Raw genomic sequence first — 27,484 nt, forward strand, 5'->3', positions numbered from 1 at the left:
CAATGTTAAATTTAGTTTATTCTGCAAATAATATCAAACAATTATACAAAAGGCCAAAGTATGTTGGAACTTCTTTTAGTCAGTCAAGGTTTGTTACAGTTTAAGAAAGATCCATGAAAACAGAAATACATGTCCAGAACAGAAACACTTGATGCTAAAACAAGGATACTTCTGAACTCAAGTTTCAGAAAAATCTGTGCAGTTCTCATCTTGTACCCCAGTACAAAAAACCTATTGGATAGGCCTACAGTCAGTCTCTCTCGCTCTTCACACACCAGTGATCCTCACACTAGAGGATAGGCTGGGTCGATATCTGTCCAGTCAGGAGTTTAACCCCCCTCCCACCCTCCCTATGTCTGCTGGAGTCCAAATCCCAACCACATCTCTCCCCTACTTTTCTGCTCCAAAATCCATTCACTTCTCCCTCCAACTGCAGCAGGGCTGGCAGCAGAGGACGGAGAGAGAGAAACATACTCTCACCCCTTCCTCTGTGAATCCTGCGTTAAGTCTCAACTGGAACTGAAGGAGAAAATGGCAGATTGGAGGATGTGGTGGTTTCAAGTGCCATCTTCAGCATAGAGGAGTGTTGGAGAAAAATATGGGAGTTGGGGGACATCTCTCTCTCCATCCCTCACTCACTTCTCTTCCCTGCTCAGACTAAGATCCTCAGTCTGTGCCCGTGACAAAAATGAAGAAATAAATAAACCTTACATGGGTAATTAGTGTGGTGCCACTTTATACACAGTGTACAAAACATTAAGAACATCTGCTCTTTCCATCACAGACTGACCAGGTGAAAGCTATGATCCCTTATTGATGTCACCTGTTAAATCCACTTCCAATTCAGTGTAGAGGAAGGGGAGGTGACAGGTTAAAGAAGGATTTTTAAGCCTTGAGACAATTGAGACATGTGTGCCATTCAGAGGGTGAATGGGCAATACAAAATATTTAAATGCCTTTGAACGGCACACTGATTTTAGTGTGAAGAACTGCAATGCTGCTGGGTTCCACACAACAGTTTTGCGTGTGTATCAAGAATGGTCCACCACCCAAAGGACATCCAGCCAACTTGACAACTGTGGGAAACATTGGAGTCAACATTGGCCAGCATCCCTGTGGTACGCTTTTGACACCTTGTAGAGTCCATGCCCCGACGAATCGAGGCTGTTCTGAGGGCAAAAGGGGGTGCAACTCAATATTAGAAATGTGTTCCTGACGTTTTGTAAACTCGGTGAATGTCAATGATAAGTGTAATGTGTCAATATTCAAAACATACATATACCAAGAAAATAATGCAGACCACATATCAAATAAAAATTGGTGGGAAAACAACTACCTTTTACAGGATTCAGTCTTGTTTTCCCACACTCCTCTCCTCATCCCCCTTTTACGTTCCTCCACACACCGACTGCTCCATCTTCTCCTCTTTCACCACGCCCTCTTCTTGTACCGGCTCCACCACTCCTCCCTCCATGGGTGCCAGGCTGGCTGTTACAGTTAATTAACATAAACACATTTAGCATATCCTGGCTTCAACACAAGCCACTGATGCAGACCTTTGGAACATCTACATTTTTAAAAAGTCTAATAAATCCATGTAATATAGCCTACACCTTCACAATACATCCATTATTTATTTTAGACAGGTCCAAAAGAAGCATGATATGAAGAAAATGTAGTCTGTTTCAGAAGAACAGAAGAGCAATGAGCAATGCCAAATGGCTGTGGTCTATACTAATTCATTTAGTAGACAACATTTCATTTATAGTATGATGAATACAATTGAACAAAGCTGAATGAAATATAAATATTTCTCCAAATTAATTGAGGGAGTGCGCACATGCGGCTATTCTGTGATGAGTGATTAACAAAGAAATAGGTACTCCCATATGCTTAATTTAGAGTTATTAATGTAACTTCAGTTGTTCTACAAACGTTGGGCTATATGTTTAGATTTTGAATACATTGTAAGGCTGCATGATGAGGCTCTAATGATGATTTGAAAAAAAGTTGCTTGAAAAGCATGAGCTCTGCTTTGTTTTGTGTGTGCAGGTTGTACACACTTCATCAGTCTCTCATTCACAATTTGACAAGCACTTGATAATGAATTTCACGGTGGCATCCCCTTTGTGGCCGTAATGCACCCTAAAAAAATCCATGCCTTTTGCGGCTGGTGGCCGTTGTGCCCTTGGCCCGAAGTGTTGCTTTGTGCCCTTCTCCGCGAATGCTGCACACTCCGAAGCAACTCTCACGCACATGGCTCTCCATCCCCTAATCGGATCTTTCTCACAGGCTATAAGTGAACACAGACATATCCGGGACACAACCGAGCGCGTCCTTATCCAATTCAGAGGTGCATATTGAAGATATTTGAAGTACTGTCTACATTGACTTTGTCAGCCAACAAGATGATTAGGCCTTGAACAGCAGAAGCACTAGCCTATGTCAATCTACTATCCCCAATAGTACAAAAAAAATGATTACAAACACAGTCTGGGACAGTTGTAGGATGTAATAGATCCCAAATTAATACAACCACTAGGTAAAAAAAAAAAAACTTGCTTTCGCAACAGATCAGAACATTTAGCTTAATGTTAAAAAACTATTAGGCTATTTATTCACATTATAAGCACAGCAATGAGCAAATGGTAGTAGGCTATAAGCACAAATGTTCCATTAGCGGGAAACACCATTATCATAAGTGACAGCAAATGTGATTATGCATGTAATACTCTTATTATAAAGGTGAATTTTTATGGTGAAAATTATCTTCCTCAAACTTGAAACTCACATGCTGCTTATGCATGCCAGTTAGGCTCCACACCCCTTGTAATTCACTAATATACTCCATTTTAAGAAGTTATTTGGCCACTTTAGTCATCATACAAACCTTATCAAAAGGTTTGTATGATGAACCTGTATGAACAAACCTTATCAAGAGGCTAATATTGTCACCCATCAGACTATTCTTGATTTAATGTTGTCTTTACATGTACTAAATGATGTGTGTGAAATTTGGTTTGATTTAAAATAGACTAATAGCATGTACCTGTATCGAAACAGGGGAAGGGGAAGAAATACATGTCAACTATGCTTTTCCGGTGGTTCACTTTCATGCCAGCCAGGTAGGCTATACTCCTGTTGTAAAGTTAAAAAAGGTATTAAGAAAGTTGAGAACATAGTAGGCCTAGCCTCTAGAAAGCTGATGGAAGCTTTTAGTAGAGGATCGCAACATGAGCTCACAGGCTCTCCTGAAGTGTTTGATTCGATTTTCAAAAACATTTGCACTGATGTCAGAGTGATTAGAGGGACAATAGAGTGCGGATTACCAGGCAGGTAGCAAGTTTGGTCGGCTATTAATGACGATCAGCAGCATCCGAGCTTGGAGAAGCCTGATTACTGTGACTAAACAGTCATATGGAATTTGACTGCCTTTATAACTCTTGATCGCTGGTGTGGCGGTAATATGGTCACCGCAACAGCTCTAGTCACACTTTACATTCAGGTGCACAAATACCAGGTTATTACATGTGTTGTTGTATGTGTCGCACTGCTTTGCTTTATCTTGGCCAGGTCGCAGTTGTAAATGAGAACTTGTTTTTCAACTGGTCTACCTGGTTAAATAAAGGTGACATAATAAAACTACATAGTGACAGAATCTGAAGCTTAACCTGTCTAGGATCAGCGTGCCGCTAGCGGCACACCCCCCCCCCCCCCCACTGAAAAACCAGTGCCGCGAAATTCAAAAAAAAATTTTTTTTTAAATATTTAACTTTCACACATTAAAGTCCAATACAGCTAATGAAAGACACAGATCTTGTGAATCCAGTCAACATGTCCGATTTTTAAAATGTTTTACAGGGAAGACACAATATGTAAAGATGTACATCTATTACCTAAAAACACATTAGCATAATCCACCATCTTTTATTTGTCCACCAACACCAGTAGCCATCACCAATTCGGCTAAACTAAGATATTTATAGCCCCTAACCAACAAAAAAACTCATCAGATGACAGTCTGATAACATATTTATGGTATGGGATAGGTTTTGTTAGAAAAAAGTGCATATTTCAGGTAGATGGCATAGGTTACAATTGCACCCACCGTCACAAATGGAATAGAAAAACTACTTAGAGCAACGTGTTTACCTACTTACTAATCATCAAACATTTCGTAAAAATACACAGCATACACGAATCGAAAGACACAGATCCTGTGAATACAGACAATATTTCAGATTTTCTAAGTGTCTTACAGCGAAAACACAATAAATCGTTATATTAGCATAGCACATAGCACATAGCAGCCCAGCATTGATTCTAGCCAAAGTGAGCGATAACGTCAACATCGCCAAAAATATATTAATTTTTTCACTAACCTTCTCAGAATTCTTCAGATGACACTCCTGTAACATCATATTACACAATACATATAGAGTTTGATCGAAAATTTTTATATTTAGCCACCAAAATCATGGTTAGACAATGTGAAATGTAGCTCAGCTGGTCAGAAAATGTCCTTGCGCCACTTAGACAGTGATCTACTCTTATACATAAATACTCATAAACGTGACTAAAAAATATAGGGTGGACAGGGATTGATAGACAATTTAATTCTTAATACAATTGCGGAATTACATTTTTTAATTTATCCTTACTTTTCAATACAGTTTGCGCCAAGCGAAGCTACGTCAAAAAACATGGCGTCCTAAGCCACTAAAATGTTTCGACAGAAACACGATTTATCATAATAAAAATGTCCTACTTTGAGCTGTTCTTCCATCAGTATCTTGGGCAAAGGATCCTTTCTTGGGAGTAATCGTCTTTTGGTGGAAAGCTGTCCTCTTGACATGTGGAAATGCCAACTGCGTTCGGGATGAACTGAAAAGCGTGCCCAGCTATTCACATCGTTTCAAAAATAAATGTCCCAAAATCGCACTAAACGGATATAAATTGCTATAAAACGCTTTAAATTAACTACCTTATGATGTTTTTAACTCCTATAACGAGTGAAAAGATGACCGGAGAAATATAACAGGCTAAACTAACGCTTGGAACAGGGGCGGGTCGGTGTCCTCCACGCGCGTTACGCACCAAGAAAAGACTTGCTAGCTACAGGGTTTTTTAATTTATAGGGCCTGTGAACGCGCAATCGACCCCATTGGAATCGTCATCACGTAAAGGCATCCAGGGGAAGACGTAAGAAGTGTCCGTATAGTCATAGCAATAACAGTGCCCTTTTAACTGACTTCAGAACAGTGGCCAACATTTCTGAAATCTGACTCCATGTCAGGGAAATTGCTGTAGAATGGGCTCTGTTCCACTTAGAGACAAAATTTCAACTCCTATAGAAACTATAGACTGTTTTCTATCCAATAATAATATGCATATTGTACGATCAAGGATTTTGTGGGAAGCCGTTTCAAAAATTACCCAATTAGCATAAATAGTCTCAACAGCGCCCCCATCCTCAACAGGTTAAAACCTTTTCTCAATAGGGGGTGCTGTTTTCACTTTGTAAAAATTTCGTTCCCAAATTAAACTGCCTCGTACTCAATTCTTGCTCGTACAATATGCATATTATTATTACTATTGGATAGAATACACTCTCTAGTTTCTAAAACCGTTTGAATTATATCTGTGAGTAAAACAGAACTCAAGTTGGAGCAAACTTCCTGTGAGGAAGTGAGAAATCTGAAATCAGGCAGGCTGTTCTGGGGTCAGTTTATTAAGTTGCATGTCTTCTATTGGTCGAGATGCACTGCATACGCCTTCCCCTAGATGTCAGCAAATAGTGAGAATTGTAAATGGAGTTGCTATGCAGATCTGAGGACATATAAATGGGCTTGGAACGTGGGGTGCAGTCTATTCAACATTCGCAATGACGCAAAACAGACCTCAGGATGGCGTTCTGGAAGGGTCCCGTTATAGGCCTTAGATATATCCGGCTCTGATGTTATTCGATATAGGTGTTAAAGACATAATGTTGTTATTTTAAACTGCGATTTATATTGCGATTTTCGGATATTTCTTTGTGCTGCGTTATAGTAAGTTGGGCACGTCTTCGCCACATGGCTAATGTTTACTGCTAATTCCAAAGTTGAAGGCGACAATCTACAACCGAGCAACGATTCCTCTGGACAAAGGACAACTTGCCCAAGATTCTGATGGGAGCTCATCAAAAAGTAAGAAGTATTTATTAAAAATGTCAAACTACTATTCCGCCATTAATTTCGGTGCGGTCTCGCTTTAACGCACGCTGTAAGTCGTAGTAACGTTAATTTTAAAAATCTAACACAGCGGTTGCATTAAGAACTAATGTATCTTTCATTTGCTGTCCAACCTGTATTTTTTTGTCAAGTTTATGATTAGTTACTGATTAGATTAGGTGCCTCTCCCAAGATTTCTCCCGACATTTTGTTGGCAGCTTGGCTACTATTCTCATTGTATAACCATGATTTGTGCCGCTAAATATGCACATTTTCGAACAAACTCTATATGCATTGTGTAATATGATGTTATAGGACTGTCATCTGAAGAAGTTTGAGAAGGTTAGTGAAAAAATTAATATCTTTTGCTGGTTTATTCGTTATCGCTATTGTTGGCTTGAATCAATGCTGTTGTGTGGTTGGCTATTGTAGTAAGCTAATATAATGCTATATTGTGTTTTCGCTGTAAAACACTTAAAAAATCTGAAATATTGTCTGGATTCACAAGATCTTTGTCTTTCATTTGCTGTACGCTGTGTATTTTTCTTAAATGTTTTATGATGAGTATTTAGGTAATTCACGTTGGTCTCTGTAGTTATTCTAGTTGCTTTGGTGAGAGTTGTGATGGTGGCTGCAATGGTAAACTATGATTTATACCTGAAATATGCACATTTTTCTAACAAAACATATGCTATACAATAAATATGTTATCAGACTGTCCACTGATGAAGTTGTTTCTTGGTTAGTGACTATTTATATCTTTATTTGGTCGAAATTGTGATAGCTACCTATGCAGGAAAAAAATTGTGGGAAAAAAGTTGTGTCTTTTGCTATCGTGGTTAGCTAATAGAAATACATATTGTATCTTCCCTGTAAAACATTTTAAAAATCAGAAATGATGGCTGGATTCACAAGATGTGTATCTTTCATCTGTTGTCTTGGACTTGTGATTCAATGATATTTAGATGCTAGTATTTACTTGTGACGCTATGCTAGGCTATGCTAGTCAGCTTTTTTACTGATGGGGGTGCTCCCGGATCCGGGATTGTGATGAAGTAGAAGTTAATAGATGATGTGGATACGGAGGATCCAGATCACGTTCTGTGTTATTTTACACTACTGCTGCTCCCTTCAGGTTGCTGTCCTCTTCTGACCAATGAAAATGTTTCTGCCTCGTACTTCTGAACTGCTGAAATGAAAAGATATACTGAACACAAATATAAATGCAAATGTTGTGCACAAATTTGTTTACATCCCTATTAGTGAGCATTTTATCGTTTGTCAAGATAATCCAGCCACCTGGCGAGTGTGGCACGTCAAGAAGCATATTAAACACCATTATCATTACACAGATGCACTTTATGCTGGGGACAATAAAAGACCACTCTAAAATGTGACGTTGTCACACAGATGTCTTAAGTTTTGAGGTAGCGTGCAATTGGCATGCTGACCGCAGGAATGTCCACCAGAGCTGTTGCCAGAGAATGTAACATTAATTTCTCTACCAACGTCATGTGAAATCCATAGAGCAGGGCCTAATTCATTTATTTCAATTGACAGATTTTTCTTACATGAACTGTAACTCAGCAAAATCTTTGAAATTGTAGCAAGTTACGTTTTAAATGTTGATCTGGATGTATTATTTACAACCTTCTCGATCTGTTGTAACAGCTATTGCAGTTGCACAAGCAGTATGCAGTCCCGACACATTTCCATGGCACAAAAACAATCAGTGTTTTGTGTGAGGATGTACGCTAACCTTTATACTTCCTGCCATATCATAGACACTGGCCAGAGTTCCTGAAAAAGAACACTACAACTTCGACTGCATGTCTACCTCCTACTTAGCCAACGCTTGCAATGATGATGAACCTACATAAATAGCTAATTAGACTGTGTGTCTAAGTCTTGCTGGTGTTTGATATGCTGCCTATATAGCTGCATGTACAGTTGAAGTCGGAAGTTTACATACCCCTTAGCCAAATACATTTAAACAATTCCTGACATTTCGTCATTTCCGGTCACAACTTGCAGACTTGTTTACGTGTTGCTGTGCGTTTTGTTGCCAACCTTACTTTGCTACCTGACAACTTCACGTTTTTTACTTTTTAATTACCGTTTATATTTTTAGTTTTTCCCCCTCACTCAACTTTTTTTTCTTTCCCATTCAACTTTTTCACTCTGGACGCTTTATCTGGACATGGTTCGTCAGGACTTCCAATAGCCACAGCTAAGTAGTAACATTAACATGATGCCTTCTAATTGCAGTCGCTGTACTCATAATATACAGGAGAAAGACCGCCTTACGGCGAGGATAGCTGTGCTGCAAGCCCAGCTTCAGATGCAATCGTTAGGCAAGGGTAATTTCAGAGTAGGAAAGGATGAAACAGCGTCTGTGCCACCAGTAAGTACAGATAGTAACGTTAGTATAAATCCCCTCGCACAGTCCCCGCAGCCGGACAACTTTCTCATGGCTTCTGGAGGGAAATGCTGTAGGAATGCTCAACCGGTGTCGCTCATTCAGCCGACAGAAACGTTCAACCGGTTTTCCACATTAAGCAACGGGTCGGAGTCTGAGGCCTTGTCTTCTCTGTTCTCTACTCTTCCCGTTACGGGGTCTGAGACGACGAAGCTTCCCACCATTAGCTCTGACAAATTGAAAACCCTAGTCATTGGCAACTCCATTACCCGCAGTATTAGACTTAAAACGAATCATCCAGCAATCATACACTGCTTACCAGGGGGCAGGGCTACTGACGTTAAGGCTAATCTGAAGATGGTGCTGGCTAAGAATAAAACTGGCGAGTGTAGAGAATATAGAGATATTGTTATCCACGTCGGCACCAACGATGTTAGGATGAAACAGTCAGAGGTCACCAAGCACAACATAGCTTCAGCGTGTAAATCAGCTAGAAAGATGTGTCGGCATCGAGTAATTGTCTCTGGCCCCCTCCCAGTTAGGGGGCGTGATGAGCTCTACAGCAGAGTCTCACAACTCAATCGCTGGTTGAAAACTGTTTTCTGCCTCTCCCAAAAGATAGAATTCGTAACAGGACCAAGACTGGCCTGCTGAAGAGTGACGGACTCCATCCTAGCTGGAGGGGTGCTCTCATCTTATTTACCAACATAGACACGGCTCGAACTCCTCTAGCTCCACAATGAAATTGTGTTAGCCAGCCTGCCAGCTTAGTGGAGTCTGCCACTAGCACAGTCAGTGTAGTCAGCTCAGCTATCCCGATTGAGACAGTGTCTGTGCCTCGACCTAGGTTGGGCAAAACTACCCATGGCGGTGTTCGCCTGAGCAATCTCACTAGAATAAAGACCTCCTCCATTCCTGCCATTATTGAAAGAGATTGTGATACCTCACATCTCAAAATAAGGCTACTTAATGTTAGATCCCTCACTTCAAAGGCAGTTGTAGTCAATGATCTTATCACTGATCATAATCTTGATGTGATTGGCCTGACTGAAACATGGCTTAAGCCTGATGAATTTACTGTGTTAAATGAGGCCTCACCTCCTGGTTACACTAGTGACCATATCCCCCGTGCATTCCGCAAAGGCGGAGGTGTTGCTAACATTTACGATAGCAAATGTCAAATTACAACAACAAAAAAATTAAGTTTTCGTCTTTTGAGCTTCTAGTCATGAAATCTATACAGCCTACTCAATCACTTTTTATAGCTACTGTTTTACAGGCCTCCTGGGCCATATACAGCGTTCCTCACTTAGTTCCCTGAATTCCTAATCGTACATTGTAGTCATAGCAGATAATATTCTAATTTTTGGTGATTTTAATATTCACATTTAAAAGTCCACAGACCCACTCCAAAAGGCTTTCGGAGCCATCATCGACTCAGTGGGTTTTGTCCAACATGTCTCTGGACCTACTCACTGTCACAGTCATACTCTGGACCTAGTTTTGTCCCATGGAATAAATGTTGTGGATCTTAATGTTTTTCCTCATAATCCTGGACTATCGGACCACCATTTTATTACGTTTGCAATCGCAACAAATAATCTGCTCAGACCCCAACCAAGGAGCATCAAAAGTCGTGCTATAAATTCTCAGACAACCCAAAGATTCCTTGATGCTCTTCCAGACTCCCTCTGCCTACCCAAGGACAAAAATCAGTTAACCACCTAACTGAGGAACTCAATTTAACCTTGCGCAATACCCTAGATGCAGTTGCACCCCTAAAAACTAAAAACATTTGTCATAAGAAACTAGCTCCCTGGTATACAGAAAATACCCGAGCTCTGAAGCAAGCTTCCAGAACATTGAAACGGAAATGGCGCCACACCAAACTGGAAGTCTTCCGACTAGCTTGGAAAGACAGTACCGTGCAGTATCGAAGAGCTCTCACTGCTGCTCGATCATCCTATTTTTCCAACTTAATTGAGGAAAAAAAGAACAATCCAAAATGTATTTTTGATACTGTCGCAAAGTTAACTAAATAGCAGCATTCCCCAAGAGAGGATGGCTTTCACTTCAGCAGTAATAAATTCATGAACTTCTTTGAGGAAAAGATCATGATCATTAGAAAGCAAATTACGGACTCCTCTTTCAATCTGCGTATTCCTCCAAAGCTCAGTTGTTCTGAGTCTGCACAACTCTGCCAGGACCTAGGATCAAGAGAGACACTTAAGTGTTTTAGTACTATATCTCTTGACACAATGATGAAAATAATCATGGCCTCTAAACCTTCAAGCTGCATACTGGACCCTATTCCAACTAAACTACTGAAAGAGCTGCTTCCTGTGCTTGGCCCTCCTATGTTGAACATAATAAACAGCTCTCTATCCACCGGATGTGTACCAAAAGTGGCAGTAATAAAGCCTATCTTGAAAAAGCCAAACCTTGACCCAGAAAATACAATGTATACGAAATGCTTCAGTCTGGTTTTAGATCCCATCATAGCACTGAGACTGCACCTGTGAAGGTGGTAAATGACCTTTTAATGGCGTCAGACCGAGGCTCTGCATTTGTCCTCGTGCTCCTAGACCTTAGTGCTGCTTTTGATACCATCGATCACCACATTCTTTTGGAGAGATTGGAAACCCAAATTGGTCTACATGGACAAGTTCTGGCCTGGTTTAGATCTTATCTGTCGGAAAGATATCAGTTTGTCTCTGAATGGTTTGTCCTCTGAAAAATCATCTGTAAATGTCGGTGTTCCTCAAGGTTCCGTTTTAGGACCACTATTGTTTTCACTATATACACTGCTCAAAAAAATAAAGGGAACACTTAAATAACACAATATAACTCCAAGTCAATCACACTTCTGTGAAATCAAACTGTCCACTTAGGAAGCAACACTGATTGACAATAAATTTCACATGCTGTTGTGCAAATGGAATAGACAAAAGGTGGAAATTATAGGCAATTAGCAAGACACCCCCCAAAACAGGAGTGATTCTGCAGGTGGTGACCACAGACCACTTCTCAGTTCCTATGCTTCCTGGCTGATGTTTTGGTCACTTTTGAATGCTGGCGGTGCTCTCACTCTAGTGGTAGCATGAGACGGAGTCTACAACCCACACAAGTGGCTCAGGTAGTGCAGTTCATCCAGGATGGCACATCAATGCAAACTGTGGCAAAAAGGTTTGCTGTGTCTGTCAGCGTAGTGTCCAGAGCATGCAGGCGCTACCAGGAGACAGGCCAGTACATCAGGAGACGTGGAGGAGGCCGTAGGAGGGCAACAACCCAGCAGCAGGACCGGTACCTCCGCCTTTGTGCAAGGAGGTGCACTGCCAGCACCCTGCAAAATGACCTCCAGCAGGCCACAAATGTGCATGTGTCTGCTCAAACGGTCAGAAACAGACTCAATGAGGGTGGTATGAGGGCCCGATGTCCACAGTTGGGGGTTGTGCTTACAGCCCAACACCGTGCAGGAAGTTTGGCATTTGCCAGAGAACACCAAGATTGGCAAATTCGCCACTGGCGCCCTGTGCTCTTCACAGATGAAAGCAGGTTCACACTGAGCACATGTGACAGAGTCTGGAGACGCCGTGGAGAACGTTCTGCTGCCTGCAACATCCTCCAGCATGGCCGGTTTGGCGGTGGGTCAGTCATGGTGTGGGGTGGCATTTCTTTGTGGGGCCGCACGGCCCTCCATGTGCTCGCAAGAGGTAGCCTGACTGCCATTAGGTACCGAGATGAGATCCTCAGACCCCTTGTGAGACCATATGCTGACACATGCACATTTGTGGCCTGCCTCAGGTCATTTTGCAGGTCTCTGGCAGTGCACCTCCTTGCACTAAGGCGGAGGTACCGGTCCTGCTGCTGGGTTGTTGCCCTCCTACGGCCTCCTCCACGTCTCCTGATGTACTGGCCTGTCTCCTGGTAGCGCCTGCATGCTCTGGACACTACGCTGACAGACACAGCAAACCTTTTTGCCACAGTTCGCATTGATGTGCCATCCTGGATGAACTGCACTACCTGAGCCACTTGTGTGGGTTGTAGACTCCGTCTCATGCTACCACTAGAGTGAGAGCACCGCCAGCATTCAAAAGTGACCAAAACATCAGCCAGGAAGCATAGGAACTGAGAAGTGGTCTGTGGTCACCACCTGCAGAATCACTCCTGTTTTGGGGGGTGTCTTGCTAATTGCCTATAATTTCCACCTTTTGTCTATTCCATTTGCACAACAGCATGTGAAATTTATTGTCAATCAGTGTTGCTTCCTAAGTGGACAGTTTGATTTCACAGAAGTGTAATTGACTTGGAGTTACATTGTGTTGTTTAAGTGTTCCCTTTATTTTTTTGAGCAGTGTATTTTACCTCTTGGGGATGTCATTCGAAAACATGATGTTAACTTTCACTGCTATGCGGATGACACTCAGCTGTACATTTCAATGAAACATGGTGAAGCCCCAAAATTGCCCTCGCCAGAAGCCTGTGTTTCAGACATAAGGAAGCGGATGGCTGCAAACGTTCTACTTTTAAACTCGGACAAAACAGAGATGCTTGTTCTAGGTCCCAAGAAACAAAGAGATCTTCTGTTAAATCTGACAATTAATCTTGATGGTTGTACAGTCATCTCAAATAAAACTGAAGGACCTCGGCGTTACTCTGGACCTTGATCTCTCTTTTGACGAACATATCAAGACTGTTTCAAGGACAGCTTTTTTCCATCTACGTAACATTGCAAAAATATGAAACTTTCTGTCCAAAAATGATGCAGAAAAATTACTGCAATGCTCTAATTTCTGGCTACCCGGATAAAGCACTAAATCAACTTCAGTTACTGCTAAATACGGCTGCTAGAATCCTGACTAGAACCCCAACATTTGATCATATTACTTCAGTGCTAGCCTCCCTACACTGGCTTCCTGTTAAGGCAAGGGCTGATTTCAAGGTTTTACTGCTAACCTACAAAGCATTACATGGGCTTGCTCCTACCGATCTTTCCTATTTGGTCCTGCCGTACATACCTACAATTACGCTACGGTCACAAGACGCAGGCCTCCTAATTGTCCCTAGAATTTCTAAGCAAACAGCTGGAGGCAGGGCTTTACCCTATAGAGCTCCATTTTTATGGAATGGTCTGCCTAACCATGTGAGAGATGCAGACTCAGTCTCAACCTTTAAGTCTTTACTGAAGGCTTATCTCTTCAGTAGGTCATATGATTGAGTGTAGTCTGGCCCAGGAGTGTGAAGGTGAACGGAAAGGCTCTGGAGCAACGAACCACCCTTGCGGTCTCTGCCTGGCTGGTTCCCCTCTCTCCACTGGGATTCTCTGCCTCTAACCCTATTACAGGTGCTGAGTCACTGGCTTACTGATGCTCTTCCATTCCGTCCCTAGGAGGGGTGCGTCACTTGAGTGGGTTGAGTCACTGACGTGATCTTCCTGTCTGGGTTGCCCCCCCCCCGTGGCGGATATCTTTGTGGGCTATACTCAGCCTTGTCTCAGGATGGTAAGTTGGTGGTTGAAGATATCCCTCTAGTGGTGTGGGGGCTGTGCTTTGGCAAAGTGTGTGGGGTTATATCCTGCCTGTTTGGCCCTGTCCGGGGGTATCATCGGATGGGGCCACAGTGTCTCCTGACCCATCCTGTCTCAGCCTCCAGTATTTATGCTGCAGTAGTTTGTGTCGGAGGGCTAGGGTCAGTCTGTTATATCTGGAGTACTTCCCCTGTCTTATCCGGTGTCCTGTGTGAATTAAAGTATGCTCTCTCTAATTCTCTCTTTCTTTCTCTCTGAGGACCTGAGCCCTAGGACCATGCCTCAGGATTACCTGGCATGATGACTCCTTGCTGTCCCCAGTCCACCTGGCCGTGCTGCTGCTCCAGTTTCAACTGTTCTGCCTGCGGCTATGGAACCCTGACCTGCTCACTGGACGTGCTACCTGTCCCAGACCTGCTGTTTTCAACTCTCTAGAGACAGCAGGAGCGGTAGAGATACTCTTAATGATCGGCTATGAAAAGCCAACTGACATTTACTCCTGAGGTGCTGACTTGTTGCACCCTCGACAACTACTGCGATTATTATTATTTGACCATGCTGTTCATTGAACATCTTGGCCATGTTCTGTTATAATCTCCACCCGGCACAGCCAGTAAAGGACTGGCCACCCCTCATAGCCTGGTTCCTCTCTAGGTTTCTTCCTAGGTTTTGGCCTTTCTAGGGAGTTTTTCCTGTACAGCACTTTGATATATCAGCTGATGTAATAAGGGCTATATAAATACATTTGATTTAATCCAAGTAAAAATTCCTTGTCTTAGGTGAGTTAGGATCACAACTTTATTTTAAGAAAGTAAAATGTCAGAATAATAGTAGAGAGAATTATTTATATCACCTTTTATTTCTTTCATCACATTCCCAGTGGGTCAGAAGTTTACATACACTCCATAAGTATTTGCTAGCATTGCCTTTACATTGTTTAACTTGGGTCAAACGTTTTGGGTAACCTTCCACAAGCTTCCCACAATAAATTGGACCCATTCCCCCTGACAGAGCTGGTGTAACTGAGTCAGTTTGTAGGCCTCCTTGCTCGCACACGCTTTTTAAGTTCTGCCCACAAATTTTCTATGGGATTGAGATCAGGGCTTTGTGATGGCCAGTCCAATACCTTGACTTTGTTGCCCTTAAGCCATTTTGCCACAACTTTGGAAGTATGCTTGGGGTCATTGTCCATTTGGAAGACCCATTTGCAAACAAGCTTTAACTTCCTGACTGATGTCTTGAGATGTTTCTTCAATATATGCACCAAATTTTCCTGCCTTATGATGCCATCTATTTTGTGAAGTGCACCAGTCCTTCCTGTAGCAAAGCACCCCCGTGCTTCACGGTTGGGATGGTGTTCTTCAGCTTGCAAGCTCCCCCTTTTTCCTCCAAACATAACAATGGTCATTATGGCCAAACAGTTCCAATTTTGTTACATCAGACCAGAGGACATTTCACCCAAAAGTACGATATTTGTCTCCATGTACAGTTGCAAACCATAGTCTGGCTTTTTTATGTTGCAAACCATAGTCTGGCTTTTTTATGGCGGTTTTGGAGCAGTGGATTCTTCCTTGTTGAGCTGCCTTTCAGGTTATGTCGATATAGGACTCATTTTACTGTGGATGTAGACACTTTGTACCCGTTTCCTCCAGAATCTTCACAAGGTCCTTTGCTGTTGTTCTGGGATTGATTTGCACAGTCGCACCAAAGTACATTCATCTCTAGGAGACAGAACTCTTCTCCTTCCTGAGCGGTATGACGGCTGCGTGGTCCCATGGTGTTTATACTTGCGTACTGTTGTTTGTACAGATGAACGTGGTACCTTCAGACATTTGGAAATTGCTCCCAAGGATGAACCAGACTTGGCTGGCTGATTTATTTGGATTTTCCCATGATGTCAAGCAAAGAGGCACTGAGTTTGAAGGTATGCATTGAAATGCATCCACAGGTACATCTCCAATTGAGTCAAATGATGTCAATTAGCCCATCAGAAGCTTCTAAATCCATAATTTTCTGGAATTTTCAAAGCTGTTTTAAGGCACAGTCAACCTAGTGTATGTAAACTTCTGACCCACTGGAATTGTGATACAGTGAATTATAAGTGAAATAATCTGCCTGTAAACAATTGTTGGAAAAATGACTTGTGCCATGCACAAAGTAGATGTCCTAACTGACTTGCCAAAACTATAGTTTGTTAACAAGAAATGTGTGGAGTGGTTGAAAAACAAGTTTTAATGACTCCAACCTAAATGTATGTAAACTTCAGACTTCAACTGTAACTCCCCACTTGAGTTTTGCGATGTGAGTTTTAACCACACACAGGATTTACTACAGGGTTTCCCAAACTCGGTACTCTGAACCCCAAGAGGTGCACATTTAGTTTTTTGCCCTAGCACTACACAGCTGACTTAAATAATAAACTAATCATCAAGCTTTGATAATTTGATCAACTGTGTAGTGTTAGAGCAAAAACTAAAACATACACCCTTTGGGGTCTCGAGGACTGAGTTTGTGAAACGCTGCCCTACTAACTGCCATTTCACTTCTCAATAATCATGCAAATACCGCACGAGTAGGCGACCTAGCTGGTGGAACAGCTCTGGGCAGCCGAACGTTTTAGGCTCACTATTATTCCTTACATGTCGATTGTGTACAACATGATATCTGCATGTAGCCTTACACCCCTCCTGAAAAAGAGGGGTGTAAGGCTACATGCAGATAGACCTGTCGACCATGTCTTTAGCATCGACTTAAAAAAATATTATTTAGTGTAGTAGGGGTAAGCGGTAGCGGAGCACTGAGCAGAAGCTACGTTGGCAGCGGAATAAATAACTACGTAAATAGAAAATCCTGCGCATGTGCAGAAATATAGAGATGGAATTGTGGCTGGAACAGGGGTGAGGGTTGGGGCTGGGGAGGGTTCTGGGGTAAGGGTTGGGGGAAATAGGGTAGGCATCGTAGGGCTGTCTGCCTGCCCTAGTCTCCATTTTGCCATTGGACTGAGCATCTTCAGGTTGATCTTAATGGGGTTCACCTTCAGCTTTAAGCCTGAACCATCCTCCTTCTGCCTCTTTTTTGCATCCTCCTCTTTCTTCACCCCGGCATCATCATTACGCTTAACTCCCACCTCCATCTCCTCCTCCTCCCTCTCTAACTCCTCTTTCTTCTTCTCAGCAGCGACTCTCTTCCTGCGTTCAGCAAACCAGCCGTGGATCTCTCTGCGGGTCATCTTGGTTTCAGACCAGAGGTGGTCCACCTCCTCTCCGGAGGGGTCAGGGTCCTGGCTGAAGCTGGCCTCCAGTGCCCTCACCTGGTGGGGTAGAGTGGAGATTACTGTAGGGTAGACGAGCGTAAGTTTCTCATGTCACAGTGAGCCAATTTGACTGGCAGTAAATACACATTAAAAGGGATACTTAACCGATGAGATTTAAAAAAATCTTATGGAACACTAAGCTACGTGTAAATAAACTAAGTCATAATCATCACAGTCGCACCACCACTCACCTGCTGAGGGTCCCTCTCTTTGTAGCGGATGGCTGTGAAGTCTGGGGAGGGGGGTCTGGGGGACCGTCTGGACGGGGTGGTTGGGGAAGTGGGCATCTGTGAGGGAGGGGAGCTGAGGGCTGCCAACCCTGCTGTTTTTGGGGGGGGGGTTTATTGGGAGTGTCCAACAGGTCCATGGGGGTCCCCCTGTTACCACTGAGGGTCCCAGATTGTGCACACAGTTGCTCAACTGACTTCTTGCTCTTGTAGAAGCTAGGGTCCATGAAGGTGTTGGGGAGCGTTCGGGAACTTGGGGTTCCGCTGGCGACCGTGCTCTCACTTGGTGCCGGGGAAGAATGTTTGGTGGGGGGAAGAAGCCACCTCTGTTTTGGTGGTGGTGTTTGTGGAGGCTGTAGCGGGAGGAGTAGCTGTGGCTGTGTGACCACAGATCTGGGTGGTTGTTGTTTTGTTGTTGCTCAAGCTGCTGCTGTTAGTATCTTTGCTGCTGTTGGGTTTGTTGTCGATGGTTCTTTTGATATCAGCGATGACTCTTCTCTCACTGATCATTTTAGCAATAGTACTGTTGTGGCTTTTGCTGCCGACATTGCACCTACTGTCAGTGCTGATGCTTTTAACCATGCTGATAGCATTGCTGTTGCTTTTATCATTGAGATTAGCAATAGCAAGATTGGTGTTGATGTCTTTGCCATTGGGATTGTTATGAATGTTGTTCCCTTGGTTGTTGCCAAGGCTAAAGTTAATAACACTAGCATAGCTACTGAAACTACGACTACCACTGCTGATACTACTAGTACTCCCTCCACCATTACTACTACTACTACTGATGTTGCTTCCACTACTACTGCTCCCCACTGTCCCCCCCACCATGCTGATCCCCTTATCTGCACCATAGGCCGGGCCGCAGCTTGATGCTTGGGTGTGACCGCCAGGGTCATGGGGGCACTGCTGACCTGGATGCCATTAGCCATCACTGGCTGGGTGACAATCACCCCTCCCTGGCCCACCAGAGAGCCCTGGAGGATGTGAGGGATCCCCGTAGGACCCCGAGAGGTAGGCAGGACCGTGATGGTATGCTGGGCCTGGGTCTGGCCACGGTGTAGTGTCTGGTGCTAGGTGGTGCAGTCTGTATGATGGTGTTGAACATCTTCCTCCTGGCCTCCTCAATCTCTTCTGGAGACCAGCTAATGCCATGCTTGAGTCTCTGGGCGGTGAACCAGATGTTGATCTGCTCCTCTGGGAACTTGGTAACCGCAGTGAGGTAGCAGAGCTCTGCCTTGGTGGGGTAGGGGAACTTACTGACGGACGTCTTGAGGAAGGAGGACGAGTCCATGGAGGCGTTGTTGGTTGGGATACTGCTCAGAGGGATCGTCACCTGCACCACAGAAGGTAGAAACATATTTTATGTAGTACCAAAATCGTAATTACAGAATTTAAACTACTTCATGGACCTTTTTCATATGAAACAGGAGAAGCTTTACACTCAGCTCAAAAGACACTAAAAAACACGTATTTGTACCATGTAATAATGTGTACCTACACTGCCTATAAAGTCTTCATATAAAGTGGGACGGACACAATTTAATCAAAAGGGGGAATTGTACCTTGGGCATGTTCTTGGAGGAGGTGGAGTAAGAGGAGGTGGAGGAGAAAGCTGAGGAGACAGCGATGGGAGCTGTCTGACGGTCAAAGTTCCTGTTCTGGATCACAGACACAACCTGGTTCAGAGAATAGAAAAAAAACATTGAACTGCATTCAACTCCCTGAGGGAAGTTGTACACATTCTGGCAAAGGAATTAAATATAACATTGAACCAAATAAGTTCAATAATTCTCATTTGCAGGAATGAACTTACCAATACCCGAAACGCAGCAAAAATGTATGTATTAAGTACCTGTGTGATGGCGGTCTTGAGCATGGGCAGAGCCCCCCGAGTCACACTATCTGGATATCTGAGGGCAGCGTGACCTTGGTGACCGCCCCATTGTGCACTATGGTAGGGACGTGGGTAACCGTCACTATGGGGGTCTCTTTTCTCTCGGTCTCTTTGGAGGTAGAGATGGAGAGGGGTGGGGGGTCTGAGGAGGGTTCATCAGGGGAAGAATGGGACACCACAATCCTCTTGGACTCTGACTTGCCCTTCAGCATCCTCATGATGGGGGTCTTGGTGATGGAGATCTCTGTGTCCCTCATTGTCTCTGTGACCAGACTCTGCTCCACCACCAACCTCATGTCCCTCTTCCTCAGCTGTAGGGTGGTGCTCAGTGCTGAGATGGACCCGAGCGTTGTGCAGGGCCAGGCCCTCGAACTTGGCTGCCGACACCCCACAGTCCATGCACTGGAAGCTGGGGTCAGCTCTGAAGTCCGGGTGGCCACTGTAGACGTGGTCCAGGAACAGGTTGAGGTCCTGGGCCTCAAAGTTACAATGCCTGCATGTGTAGGTGCCTCCCCAGTCTTTGACAATGTCGCCCCCCTCAAGCCTGGAGGACTCAACTGGGGATCGCTCCATCGGGATCTGCCTGTTACCGCCCACGGGGTAGCCTTGGTCCCGGGCCTGTCTGAGGAAGAAAGGAGGGTCTGACAGCCATGAGTCTTGCTCCAGCTCCTCACGGAGGTGAATGGTCTTATTGGGGATCATACAGGGGGTGGTGGATTTCCTCTTACTGGCCATGGTTGGAATAGAGGGTGGGGGTTGGTTTTGGTAGCCGGCCGAGGAGTACGGGGGTCGGGTTGTGGTTCAGTTGGGGTCCTGATTATAGACAAGCCATTGGGAGGGGAGCGTGGGAGAACATAACCATGCGTTGTTCTCACGTCACAGTGTGTGTGTGTGTATATACAGTGGGGAGAAGAAGTATTTGATACACTGCCGATTTTGCAGGTTTTCCTACTTACAAAGCATGTAGAGGTCTGTGATTTTTATCATAGGTACACTTCAACTGTGAGAGACGGAATCTAAAACAAAAATCCAGAAAATCACATTGTGTGATTTTTAAGTAATTAATTTGCCTTTTATTGCATAACATAAGTATTTGATACATCAGAAAAGCAGAACTTAATATTTGGTACAGAAACCTTTGTTTGCAATTACAGAGGTCATACGTTTCCTGTAGTTCTTGACCAGGTTTGCACACACTGCAGCAGGGATTTTGGCCCACTCCTCCATACAGACCTTCTCCAGATCCTTCAGGTTTCGGGGCTGTCGCTGGGCAATACGGACTTTCAGCTCCCTCCAAAGATTTTCTATTGGGTTCAGGTCTGGAGACTGGCTAGGACACTCCAGGACCTTGAGATGCTTCTTACGGAGCCACTCCTTAGTTGCCCTGGCTGTGTGTTTCGGGTCGTTGACATGCTGAAAGACCCAGCCACGACCCATCTTCAATGCTCTTACTGAGGGAAGGAGGTTGTTGGCCAAGATCTCGCGATACATGGCCCCATCCATCCTCCCCTCAATACGGTGCAGTCGTCCTGTCCCCTTTGCAGAAAAGCATCCCCAAAGAATGATGTTTCCACGTCCATGCTTCACGGTTGGGATGGTGTTCTTGGGGTTGTACTCATCCTTCCTCCAAACACGGCGAGTGGAGTTTAGACCAAAAAGCTCTATTTTTGTCTCATCAGACCACATGACCTTCTCCCATTCCTCCTCTGGATCATCCAGATGGTCATTGGCAAACTTCAGACGGGCCTGGACATGCGCTGGCTTGAGCAGGGGTACCTTGCGTGCGATGTAGGATTTGAATCCATGACGGCGTAGTGTGTTAGTAATGGTTTTCTTTGAGACTGTGGTCCCAGCTCTCTTCAGGTCATTGACCAGGTCCTGCCGTGTAGTTCTGGGCTGATCCCTCACCTTCCTCATGATCATTGATGCCCCACGAGGTGAGATCTTGCATGGAGCCCCAGACCGAGGGTGATTGACCGTCATCTTGAACTTCATCCATTTTCTAATAATTGCGCCAACAGTTGTTGCCTTCTCACCAAGCTGCTTGCCTATTGCCCTGTAGCCCATCCCAGCCTTGTGCAGGTCTACAATTTTATCCCTGATGTCCTTACACAGCTCTCTGGTCTTGGCCATTGTGGAGAGGTTGGAGTCTGTTTGATTGAGTGTGTGGACAGGTGTCTTTTATACAGGTAACGAGTTCAAACAGGTGCAGTTAATAGAGGTAATGAGTGGAGATATCTATATATGTATTCCTTTCAAGGAGCCAGAGAAGAACCTGCAAATAAGATGGAGAAAAAAAAATATATATATATATATACATATATATTTCAGGTCATCATCATAAATCATGTATGATTAATTAAACTACGCGCGTCTGTACATACAGTACAAGTCAAAAGTTTGGACACCTACACATTAAGGTTGCTGCGCGTGTCAATTCCTGACATTTTAATCCTAGTATAAAGTCCCTGTTTTAGGTCTGTTACTATCACCACTTTATTTTAAGAACATGAAATGTCAGAAAAAGAGTAGAGAGAATTATTTATTTCAGCTTTAATTTCTTTCTTCACATTCCCAGTGGGTCAGAAGAGTACATGCACTCAATTAGTATTTGGTAGCATTTCCTTTCAAATGTTTACCTTGGGGTCAAACGTTTCGGGTAGCCTTCCACAATAAGTTGGGTGAATTTTGGCCCATTCCTCCTGACAGAGCTGGAGTAACTGAGTCAAGTTTGTAGGTCTCCTTGCTCGCACACACTTTTTCAGTTCTGCCAACACATTGTCTATAGGATTGAGGTCAGGGCTTTGTGATGGCCACTCCAATACCTTGACTGTGTTGTCCTTAAGCCATTTTGCCACAATTTAGTAACTATGCTTGGGGTCATTGTCCATTTGGAAGACCCATGTGACCAAGCTTTAACTTCCTGACTGATGTCTTGAGATGTTGCTTCAATATATCCACATCATTTTCCTTCTCATGATGCCATCTATTTTGTGAAGCACACCAGTCCCTCCTCCAGCAAAGCACCCCGACAACACGATGCTACCACCTCCGTGCTTCATGGTTGGGATGGTGTTCTTCGGTTTGCAAGCATCCCCCTTTTTTCTCCAAACATAACGATGGTCATTATGGCCAAAAAGTAATATTTTTGTTACATCAGACCATAGGACATTACTACAAAAAATACGATCTTTGTCCCCATGGGCAGTTGCAAACCGTAGTCTGACTTTTTTATGGCGGATTTGGAGCAGTGGCTTCTTCCTTGCTGAGCAGCCTTTGAGGCTATGTCGATATTGGACACGTTTTACTGTGGATATAGATACTTTTGTACCTGTTTCCTCCAGCATCTTCACAAGATCCTTTGCTGTTGTTCTGGGATTGATGTGCACTTTTCGCACCAAAGTACGTTCATCTCTAGGAGGCAGAACGCGTCTCCTTCCTGAGCTGTATGACGGCTGCGTAGTCCCATTGTGTTTATACTTGCGTACTATTGTTTGTACAGATGAACGTGGTACCTTCAGGCGTTTAGAAATTGCTCCCAAGGATGAACCAGACTTGTTGAGGTCTTCAATTTCTGAGGTCTTGCCTGATTTCTTTTATTTCCCCATGATGTCAAGCCAAGAGGCACTGAGTTTGAAGGGAGGCCTTGAAAAACGTCCACAGGTACATCTCCAATTGATTAAAATTATGTCAATTAGCCTATCATAATCATCTAAAGCCATGACATCAATTTTCCAAGCTGTTCAAAAGCAGTCAACTTAGTGTATGTAAACTTCTGACCCACTGGAATTGTGATACAGTGAATTATAAGTGAAATATTTTGTCTTTAACTTCATATGCCTGCATCCCGCTAACGGGATCGATATGACAACAGCCAGTGAAAGTGTAGGGCGCCAAATTCAAACAACAGAAATCTCATAATTAAAATTCCTCAAACATACATGTGTCTTATATCATTTTAAAAGGTAATCTTGTTGTTAATCCCACCAAAGTGTCCGATTTCAAATAAGCTTTTCAGTGAAAGCACTACAAACGGCCCAAACTGTTGCATATACCCTGACTCTGCGTGCAATGAACGCAAGAGAAGTGACAATTTCACCTGGTTAATATTGCCTGCTAACTTGGATTTATTTCAGCTAAATATGCAGGTTTAAAAACATATACTTCTGTGTATTGATTTTAAGAAAAGACATTGATGACTATGGTTAGGTACAGTCGTGCAACGACTGTGCTTTTTTTTGCAAATGCACTTTTGTTAAATCATCCCCCGTTTGGCGAAGTTGGCTGTCTTTGTTAGAAAGAAATAGTCTTCACACAGTTCGCAACGAGCCAGGCGGTCCAAACTGCTGCATATACCCTGACTCTATTGCAAGAGAAGTCACACAATTTCCCTAGTTAAAAGAAATTCATGTTAGCAGGCAATATGCAGGTTTAAAAATATATACTTGTGTGTTGATTTAAAAAAAGGCATTGATGTTTATGGTTAGGTACACGTTGGAGCAACGACAGTCCTTTTTGCGAATGCGCACCACGTCGATTATATGCAACGCAGGACACACTAGATAAACTAGTAATATCATCAACCATGTGTAGTTAACTAGTGATTATGATTGGTTGATTGTTTTTTATAAGATACGTTTAATGCTAGCTAGGAACTTACCATGGCTTCTTACTGCATTTGCGTACCAGGCAGGCTCCTCGTGGAGTGCAATGTAAGGCAGGTGGTTAGAGCGTTGGACTAGTTAACCGTAAGGTTGCAAGATTGAATCCCCGAGCTGACAAGGTAAAAATCTGTCGTTCTGCCCATGAACAAGGCAGTTAACCCACCGTTCCTAGGCCGCCATTGAAAATAAGAATGTGTTCTTTACTGACTTGCCTAGATAAATAAAGGTGTATAATTTTTTTTACATTTTTTTTAAAAAACGATTTCCGATTGTTATGAAAACTTGAAATCGCTCGACCTCTACATTCTACATTCCCCTCTCTCCGGTGACATGAATAAGGATATTTCACATTTTTAAGTTTAAAAGTCAGAACCCAACACTGGTGAACAAAACGTATAAGATCTCCTAAAACTGCATTGACCACAGACCTTATTTTCGGCGTTTATCCAAAAACGGCATTCATTTTCCTCATAGACTTTGTCCAACGAACCATGGCGGAGTTAGTGCTTACAAAAATACGCCATTACTATCTATCCATATGCTATATGTCAATCAATTAAAAAATATATATCTTCTGATTTTATATTGTGTTCTAACTTCTAGAACAATTTTAATTCAGAGCATACAGACAGCCACAGACTCCCACCTCCTCCTCCATTTACTCATAAAGGACTAGTCTACCCTTTTCTTTCCAACAAAGGTATGGCAATTGGTTTATGTCAGGGATGATAACTGACATGGCTGATGAATAGATTAGAGCTGGGGCACTATGGCTTGTTTATCACGTGGACGTCAGACACAAATTAGCCTTTGGGGTACAGCTTTGAACTAATCTCTAAAAATCATACACAGAGAGCATGGCAATGTTGACATGTTGTGGGAGTAACCTAAAACAACTACTGCTGCTGGCATACATTCATGTAAGCTATCAGTCACACAGTGTGATATTGTGATATGAATTTAAATGTGAAGAGACAGAAAAGTGAAAATTATGATATTCTGATAACATTCAATCATTCGCATAGCCTGTTTGATAAATACATTTCTGTCGCTGCTGGGATGAAACAAATAGGCTATTTTAGTCTTATTTCCCAATAATTTACCATTTGGAAATTGTCCACGGACAAACGATTTTATGATATGTAGAATATCTTAAACTTTAAGAGACTATAGCCAATCTTCCTCAAAATCATGCAACAATGAGGATGCGATATGGACTGATTCAAATTAAATCATATTCCACATAAACCATAACGCCTACAGTGCGTTAACGACATGCTGTTGCATTACGTTATAACTACATTAGTCATCCTATAAAAGTGTGACTAAATAAAATAGAGAGAGTGATTGTACTAGGAAATCTTGCCTGTCACATCCCGTCAACGAGACCATCATAAAAATTCCCGAAATGATACATTGTACCAAAACTGGCTGATGTTGTTACTCAATAAAAAATATCGGCAGAGTGAGCGATACATTACAGGCGGATTACATACATCTTTGCAATATTATAACCAATTCAGAAAGAGGGGAAAGAAAAGCCCCTAAAAACTACTCGCAAACCCACTTGCTGTCGCCATTTTATGCGAGCGACATGCAGCTGACCAACACTAGCACAGCAAAGGTTATGGCTCGCACAACTTTTAAAAGGTAAATACATTCACAAAAAAACTCTCACCTTAATTAGTCCAGATGGAGTTTAGATTGTGGAAAAAGTCAACTTCAATAAACCGAACCATATATAAGAAAATAAACGGTGAGATTTGGGGCTTTTGTTGATAACAACTCAGGTAGGGGTGGTACCCCACCCTCTCTTCCTTCATTGACTAGTGATAAACGTGACACTAGCTAGTGGCCACGTCGCTCATGTTTATTTCTAATGTCTCTCACGTCCCGGAGTCCGGGGTAGTGGAGAGGAAAATACAACACACGTAGTCAGGTAGACGGTAGAGGAAGCGACACACTCCACTCACTGTTTTTTTCTGGTTCATTTGAAGTCAATGAACTAAGTAGACCAGCCCCAGCTGCTATCGCATTGGTGTTTATTGGAGATTAACGCCGTTAAGCAGACAGGGACGGGTGGGTATAATTTGTGCAACGTTCCAACAGGAATCCGTTCCAAAAACTCCGTAAATATCAAGGTTGCCAACAAAAAACGCATACAGAGTCGTATAACAGTAGATTGAGATACCGGGTAGTGAGTGAGCTATGTAATTACGTTTTTCACTCACCACGTTTATTCGGAAAAAATGTCTCTCTTCGTTCTGATAGCCTCCACCATTTCTCGTTGGTTTAGTTATTATTTCCGGTGTTCCTGCATTCGCCGGTGAACTCTGTTGCGCCTCAATTGGGGAATCGCTGTGGTTGAAATGTAACTAATGACCGCAAGCCCCAGAATTTTATTAGCGAGGTGGCTTGAACACAATTGTTACCGATGATACTGTATATACCTACTCGTACTACAGAAACATGCATTGTATTTTGCCAAGTTCTGTCGGTGTTAATCCTGTTTCCCAGATAAAGCAGGTAAACTGTGTCTGTGTTGTTGAGTTCATCTTGCCTAGTTAAATAAAGATCAAATAAATTAGAATATTTAAAATATATACTTTGACCTATTTCAGGTAACCCGAAGATGCTTGATTCACTACAACTGCTTTTGAAGAACTTTCCAGTCGTTTGTGTTTTACATTCCGACTTTTGAACGTCTGTTTATATTAGTGTCTAATAAAAAAAGAGCAATGTATGTAAAGCATCCCATCTGTGTTAAGGGTATAGTGTGTGTGTATGGTGTAGTTTCTCTTGATGTCCACTAGGTGTCAGCACAGTTTCAATAATGTCACACCAGTTTCACAACATGCTTTCATGTGTAACAAATCAAATTGTATTAGTCACATGCGCCGAATACTACATATGTAGACCTTACAGTGAAATGCTGACTTACAAGCCCTTAACCGACAATTTAGTTAAGAAAAATATGTGTTAAGTAAAAAATAAGAAATAAAAGTAACAAATAAATAAAGAGCAGCAGTAAAATAAAAATAGCTAGGCTATGTACATGGGGTACCGGTACAGAGTCAATGTGTGGGGGCACCGGTTAGTCGAGGTAATTGAGGTGTTCCTTTCAAGTCCAGTGGTGTAAATTACTTAAACATGTATTTAAAGTACTCCACTACATTCCGTTTATATCATGGGTTTTTTGTATCTATACTTTTACTCTTTCTGTTT

At 42.9% G+C, this 27,484-nt stretch overlaps 1 long non-coding RNA gene and 1 pseudogene across 2 annotated transcripts; both read right to left on the bottom strand.

Annotated features, from left to right (window-relative positions):
- On the bottom strand, positions 1 to 26,497 carry LOC129824378 (uncharacterized). Of its 2 annotated transcripts, XR_008754744.1 has the most exons (3): positions 25,938 to 26,497; positions 1,337 to 1,488; positions 1 to 1,169 (listed from the first exon to the last, which is right to left on the bottom strand). It is a non-coding gene; the product is annotated as an uncharacterized LOC129824378 (long non-coding RNA). The 2 variants fall into 2 exon arrangements; XR_008754743.1 differs by lacking the exon at positions 25,938 to 26,497 and having other exon boundaries at positions 1,337 to 3,702.
- LOC129824377 (zinc fingers and homeoboxes protein 3-like) lies at positions 16,903 to 26,576 on the bottom strand (annotated as a pseudogene).
- Between the last annotated feature and the right edge of the window lie 908 nt (positions 26,577 to 27,484).

This window comes from Salvelinus fontinalis, chromosome 26 (genome assembly GCF_029448725.1).
Source record: "Salvelinus fontinalis isolate EN_2023a chromosome 26, ASM2944872v1, whole genome shotgun sequence".
NCBI classification, from domain to species: domain Eukaryota; kingdom Metazoa; phylum Chordata; class Actinopteri; order Salmoniformes; family Salmonidae; genus Salvelinus; species Salvelinus fontinalis.